The 7,568-nt window shown below is 47.1% G+C and overlaps 1 long non-coding RNA gene across 1 annotated transcript; it reads right to left on the minus strand.

Moving 5' to 3' along the window:
* Window positions 1-1,503: 1,503 nt before the first annotated feature.
* LOC309845992 lies at window positions 1,504-7,310 on the minus strand. The gene is made up of 3 exons (XR_014301664.1): window positions 7,044-7,310; window positions 2,656-2,864; window positions 1,504-1,573 (listed from the first exon to the last, which is right to left on the minus strand). It is a non-coding gene; the product is annotated as an uncharacterized lncRNA (long non-coding RNA).
* Window positions 7,311-7,568: the final 258 nt, after the last annotated feature.

Below are 7,568 nucleotides of genomic sequence, written 5' to 3' on the forward strand. Positions count from 1 at the left end.
TAGAGATTCTCCCCTGGAGTCATACGAGACCAACCCTGTCTACACTGACTGAGAAATCACTAAGTCCATGTCCATGCTCATCTCCACGAAGGCTGTACCCCCTCTTGTACCCTTTATGGTGTTGGAATGTAGGATTCCTACAGCCAGGAACATTTTTCATCAATATTGTTAGTACCAGTAAATAGAAAGCCAGCATCTCACAAAGTAACCGGCAGCTGCCTATCTGTGCCTGAGGAAAAGTCTTGACCATGCCTGGGCCTGCGGGATTCTGTCCTGATCTGTGACAGGATTTGTACCCAACTCCCTGGCTGCCTGGGACCCGCTCTTGATCCCTGACCTCCATGGGCTCTAGCCAGTGACCCACCCCTCCTGCCTCAGTGCTGCTGACCCAGCCTCTCATGGAAAACCGAGCTCCCTGCCCTTTCTCCTCTCCCACTGACCATGCTTTTTGAGGCACTCATTAATTTTCACCTCAGTGTCTCAACCTTAGAGGCACACCTGTCCTCCAGCACAGACAAGCCCCCACCTGCCGTCCTCACAACAGCTGAGACACTGAGCAATGTGGATGACTGAGGGACAAACCATTTGGTTCAATTAAGGCATGTATCAGGTGTTCTGTGGTTTAAAAAACTGCAAAAATATATGACAGAAGAAGTGCAAGCTGCCATTATTCACAACCCCTGGGACAAGTGCCGTTAAGGGTTTGGCATCGGGGAGGGCTTGTGTATAATTTGAGTTTCTCCAAACAGGAGTGGAGTTATGTTCTACGTTTCATTTTGGAACATCTTATAGATCTTTTTCAATCAACTCATATAAATCTACCCCATTTTTAAAAAGGCTACACAGTAATCCATTTTGGAAATATACCACAATTTATTAATAGATACCTCCGTGAGGGGCGTCTGGTTTGTCTTCAGTTCATGGGCTGTAACAACGCACAGTGACCATCCTTGGACATTAATCTTCACTAACTTGCGTGTTCCTATAGAGCTTAGACTTTTGGACCTGCCAAGTGACCTCTGAACCTTTTTTATTTATAACCCGAGGGTGACTGCAAAGGTTGTGAATTAGATGAGATTATTAAAATTGAGGTAGCCCTGTGTAATTCGCTCTAGGTGCCTATGGTCTAAAGCTCTAAGTTGTCAAATCTCTACTTTATGAGTCTTGGTGGAGGACAAAGACCTGATTCCATTAGAAGAACCCAAAATGCCAGATACCTTCCCAGACCTCTTTGCAGCCAGGCAAAGTCATATGACCTGGGCTCCGCCAATCAGATGCCCCTACAGGATACTTGGACTTGGGAGCGAGCGACACACCAGCCAAGATTGGGGAACGGGTACGCACTCTCTCTCTCTCTCTGTGTGTGATGGCGGTGGCCATAACAGTGACAGCAAGATGGAGTTCTCCTCAGGGAAACAGCAGTGGCGCAGGCTGGAAATTCTGCATGTGGTGACGGAGAACAGCAGAGGCTTCTTCGTCAGAATAGCTCGGATGTATTTGGACATTGTTTCTGGCAGCTTAACCTCAAGCTTCATTCTTCAGACATCCCGACAACTCTGAATTACTCAAAATCCTATGAATAAAGTCATTTTCTGGTTAAATTAGCCAGTAACATTTTCTGTTGCCTGTAATTAGGAACATTGTCTACTACATATGCATAGCTATAAAACACCATATGAAGATAAGTGACATAGCAGATGTTCGCGGTTGTCTCTCCAACAACCATTCCTCCTTCTTCCTTGTGAACAGGGTGGACATTTGACCCAGTTTGAGCCAAGGTAACATAAAGTGTAGGCATCTTTGGACTTCTGCGAAAAAGTGTTCATTCCTTCCTAATCAGAAGAAGTGTGTGAAGAGGCAACCTTTGTGACACTGGCCCCCTCCCACCCCCGGCCCAGTTTTCTCCTTGGGATGCTGTCCCGTGACACATGGGATTGAGTGGTTGGGGGATCTGGCTGCCATTTTCTGACCCTGAGGAGAGGGGTTGTTGCCAACACAAGGGGTGGGACGAATGATAAAGGTCAAGAATTTAAAGGGCCTGATCCTTCATTGCACTGCTGACTTTCCAAAGCAAAGTCAGATTACTTCATTCGAGACTATCTGCTAAATGAAAAATTAAACCTAATTTAAGGCATTACAAATCAAATATACTGTTACTTGCAGCTGAACACACCCGAATTGACACAATGTGAATATCTTTATAGTAGTTATGAGAGGCTAGGCTGAGGATTTTGATGGATCAGAAGCTCAACTCTCTGGCCCTATTTCCAGTTGCAAAACTATCCTGAATTATTGATGACACCTAGATATTTTTAATCTAAAGAAAACTTTTGGATTGTTTGGTCTATTCGTGTTGGAAGCCTGGTCTCATTGATGTGCTTTTTTTTTTTTTTTAAATAGATTTTATTTACTTATTTGGCAGAGACAGAGAGATCACAAGTAGGCAGAGAGGCAGGCAGAGACAGAGGGGGAAGCAGGCTCCCCGCCAAGCATGGAGCCAGAGGTGGGGCTCGATCCCAGGACCCTGAGACCATGACCTGAGCCCAAGGCAGTGGCTTAACCCCCTGAGCCACCCAGGCACGCCTCCCATTGATGTGCTCTTTAGGAGAGTCTTAAATTATCACAAATTAGCATAGACAGAGTAGTCATCTATACCCTGGAGCCCAGCGTCCGAGGGCATCCGGATGCAAGGATGTGTGGTACTCGGAGTCTCTTGCTAAGCCTGTGGCTGATTTCCAGGTCTTCGGCTCACATCATATATCTGTCATCTCTAGACTGCTGATCCCAGAGAATACACAAGATGTTAACAGTTGTCCCTCTTGACATCATTCTGCAATCTTTTATGTTCATCATCTCATCTTGGCCTCAAAAAAAAAACAAACAAAAAACTTGACAAGATAAATGCTATTTCTCCATTGCAAAAACAAGGAGGATAATATTTGAAGAGATCAAATAATATGCACTAAGTCACACAGCTGGTGAATTATGGAGAAGCAATTCAAATCCATGCTTTTTCCTCTACCTCGTTGGTTCCCATTCGCAGCCCATTGAAACACCCTGGGGAGGTTTCAAAAAATACTGGTGCCTGGGCCCCAAAGATTCTGATGTAATGGATCTGGAGGGAAGTTTAAACACTGGGATTTTTAAACCGGCTTTATTGAGGTCTAATTCACATAGCATGAAATTTACCCATTCTGATTGTTTATAAAATCAGTTACTTAAAAAATATAGAATTATGCAGCCATCACCATGATCCAGTTTTAGAACATTTCCATGATCCCCAAAAGTTCCCTCCTACAAATTTTCAGTCAATCTTTCCTTCTACCTCTGGGCCCAGATAGCCACTAATCTACTTTCTGTCTCTATCAATTTATCTTCTCTTTAAACAGAATCTGACCATATGTAGTCTTCTGCATCTGGCTTCTTTTAGGTCCCTTAAGAGGGTGAGGCTCATTCATGTTACAGTGTGTTCTTTTTTTATTGATGAACAGTATTCCACTGTATGGATAGACCACAGGTATTTTTTTTTTTTAATCTCTTCTGCAGTTGACAGACATTTGGGTTGTTTCCAGTTTGGGGCTATTAGAAATAATGTTGCTATGGACATTGGTTTGCATGCCTCTGTGTAGAAACATGTTTACATGTCTCTTAGGTGTATACAAATATACAGAGCAGAATTGTTAGATTATATGATAGGCTTATGTTTAACTTTTTAAAAAACTACCTAACTGCATTCTAGTGTGCACCTTCTACATTCCCAATACCCATGATTGAGGGCTCTGTCTTCTCTACATCCATGCAATCAGATAGTGCTCTTAGTGTTTTTAATTGTTATTTTGTGTTTCCCTGATGACAATAATATTGACTATCTTTTCGAGTGTTTCTTAGCCGTTTATATATCTTCTTTCATGAAATACCTATTCAAATTTTTTGCCCTTTTTTTTTCATCAGATTGTCTTCTTCTGTTGACTTGTAAGAGTTCTTTATGTATTCTAGAAACAAGCCTTGTATCAGGTATATGATTGCAAAGTATTACCTAGTCTTTTCATTCACATTTTAATGTTGATGCAGAACAAAATATCAATTTTTCATCTTATGCATTATGCTTTTTTGTCATATCTAAACATTTCTTTAACCAACTCAAGTCATGAGTGTTTTCTCGTATGTTTCCTGCTAGAAACATTACAGTTTTATATCTTACATTTAGGTCTATGATCCATTTTGAGTTTATTTTTCTGTAAGCTGTGGGGTTTTGCTTACAGATATCTAATTGTTCCAGCCCCGTTTGTTGAAGAGACTATTCTTTCTCCTTTGAATTGTCTTGGCATCTTGGTTGAATGGGCACAGGAATTTTAAAAGCTCCCCTAGTACAAAGTTGAGGTCCAAGCTGCCTAAAGCTCTGGCATCACCATGTCCCTCCTGCCCTTCCCTATTAGACAAAGATCTTGATGTGCTTTAAAATCCAGAACACCTTCCCAGCCTGATGAGAATCTGTGCTTTTCCCCCGGAATTTTTCCAAATGCTGTCACTGTCGAGCTGGACCAAAACCACCACAGGGAACAGATTATACAAAAGTGATCCTAAACCCAGAAATAATCACAACCTACACTTATACAACTGTTCTATTATACCCTGCATGAGTCACACCTAGGTCTGCTTTTCCCATTAGGCTGTGAGCTGTTCAAAGCCAAGGACTGTGTTTTAATAATAAAAACGACATTAACAGCCGCCATTCGGAGCACCTGCTGCGTCCCGGTGCTGTTCTCAGCACTTCGCAGACGGCATCCCATGCAGTCATTTTCTGAGATGCTCGATTGTTGTTTCACAGAGGTTAAATAATGTGCCCGGGGTCGCACAACCGGTTAACGGCAGAACCAGGAATCCTATCATGGAGAGACTTTCTCTAAAACCACAAAAAACACCCAAGCCAGTCTTACTAGAGGGCTGGGTCCCTGACAGGGACTCCGTTCTCTGACTGCTGCAGACCAAGGACAGGAGCACAGCACAAAAAGCGAACGGGTTGTCAGAAGTGAGAGGCCTGGGCTCGAGTGGGGAAGGTCCCTGGGGGAGGTGGCACCCCCAGGTTTTATGGTATATTTTCTCCCGAGGTGACAGTCGGGAATCTTTATCGCACTGCGGAGAGTGGAGGTTCGTTTCACATCTTAACACGGCTGGTTTACTGTGCCTTGGACAGTGTTTCCCTAGTGTTGACAGTTGTCAGGGTTGTTCTGTCCCCGGGAATGACAGGCCATTCCAGTGAGCCTCTGCTGGGGGGGGGGGGCACGTGTGCCCTCTGGCCAGCCATCCAGGGACGAGGGATGCTTTGTCTCTGCGCCGGTCCGGGACCGCGTTCCCACAGGTGAGGCGGATATTGAATAATACGGCCCACCTGCTGCCCGCTGCCAGGGACGGCGGGGCGGGGCGCGGGGGGAGCCCGGGCACCTGCACGGAGGGACACGGAGCCGCCCGCACCTGTGCCGGGGAGGCTCGAGCCGCTGCTCCTGCTCTCTCTGGTTCCTGCTTCCAGCCCGCACCTCTTGCCCGTCTGGCTCATCCGGCCCGGACCCCGCACTGGCTTGGCCTGGGGCCCTGGGCCTCTGGTCAGGAAACCGGGTCTGCAGCCTTCCCCGGGGAAAATGCCGCAGCAGGGGACTCGGGCCGCGGCTTCCAGGCAGGCCTCTCCCAAGCGCTGGGCTGTGGGCCCCACCGGTTCATGTGAGTAAAACAGGGCCCCTCGGCCCAGTGCTCTGTTTTCTGCTGGAAACCACAGGGCCAGCCTTTACCGCGAGGCACCGCTCCGATAAGGAAATGGGCCCCGTGAAAACACGGCCATCGGCGATTTAATTAAACAGTGATTCAACACCCATCGGTTGTTGGATGCAACATGCAGGGGCACTCGCGGGTCTGTGCGGGCCGGTTGTGTTTTTCTGAAACAGATTTGTTCCAACAACGTGTTCATGAATTTACAAGGCCCAGGGAGCACTTGCCCCTGAGACATCTTCGAGGCTACCGAGTCTGTAATGCCCGGGCACAGGACAGCTGTGGTCGGAGCTGGTCCTCCAGACCTGACTACTGCGAACCAGGACTGCCTTCTTCTCGACCCCGATACTCGGTATTTTATGTGGGGGAATGGAAGAAGCACCTCAGGAGAGTCAGAAGCCTGCCCCCTCTGGCAGGGTGACTTTGGTCAAATTGATTTCTAGAAGCTTTAGTTTTGTATTTGAGATTAGGACTAGCTCTGTATTTCCCAAGTCTTGTCCTACGTCACGCTAACCTGTAATATTCTCCAACAAAACGGGCTTAATGGTCAGTTGAGTTGGGGAGACTTCCTTGGGAATCCATCTGGTGCTGCTGGGAACCTCTTACGCTCCCTCAAAGCCCTCCTTGAAACTTCGATTCCCATAAAGCTCAGCCCGATCCCTCGTTCCCAGCAGAATTCATCCCTTTTCCCTTCTTCTCCTCCACCACTTTGCCAAGCCCTCCCCTTTAGCACTCATCCCAGGTACCTGATTTATTTTCACCTGTCAACCCAGCAGTCTGAACTCTGAAGGGTTCCCGCCTTGTCCCACTTACCTTTGCACACCCGAGACCAAACACAGGTGTGATGCGTCGTCGGTGCGACAGAAATGTGGATGTGAATGACCAGTAGTTGTTATTGGGTGACTGGGAATGTGTCTGTCTTTGCTGTGCTCCTGGATCCATTCTTGTTGGTCTTATACACACTGTTCTTTGTGCTCTTCCTTGAAAAACAACTTCTCCCCGGACCCGGTTATGTAACCCCAGTGGGGCTCTCGCTAGGCCCCTTGCCCACAGGAGTCCCCAACGTGGCTCAGCCTGGCCAACTATGGTACTTTGTCATCTCTTCCGGGGATGAGGTAAGGGAGGGTGGGGCCTATGACTCAAGCGAGGCCCATTATGGCTTGCTTCTGGGATTTATTTCTCTGTTGTTCCTGGGTCCTGTATCAAATTTTGTTTTATGTTGATTAACACCATTAACCACATGACCCACCGACACGTACAGCCACAAATATATCAGCACTCACCACAGTAATGCGTCCTGTGACAACACTAGGGCACGGAAATTCAGGAGAAGGACTGTGATTCATGTTTACACCTCCGCAGGGTATGTGCCCAGATGAATGTGACATTGACTTCGGTGTGTCACAGACTTCATGAGGAACTCTTCTGTCCCTTTCTGTTTGATCGCTCTGTGGTGTTCTATCTTTGGGACAATTGCCGCCGCCTCGGCGCTCTCTCCCACTCTGCTTTCCGGGACCTGGACTTCTGGGGTATTCCGCTCCCAGGGCACTCTTCTCTCCCCTCCTCTGTGGGCTCCTTTTTTGCGCGATTTGTTCTCAAGCAGAGAGAGGAGGGAGTGTCTCACCTCTTAGGTCATAGATACTGGAGGGCATGAATCAGAGGCCTTTGGTGGCCATCATCCACCATCTGTGGGAACCTGTCGTCAGCAGGTGGCGACCGTGTAGAGGAGAGAGTTGGTGGGAGAGAAGGCCTACAAGTGGGTGTTGATAGTAGCCAGTGTCTGAAGTCCAGCAGTTTCTCTCCCTCTG

This window comes from Mustela nivalis, assembly GCF_964662115.1.
Source record: "Mustela nivalis genome assembly, chromosome: 13".
NCBI lineage: Eukaryota > Metazoa > Chordata > Mammalia > Carnivora > Mustelidae > Mustela > Mustela nivalis.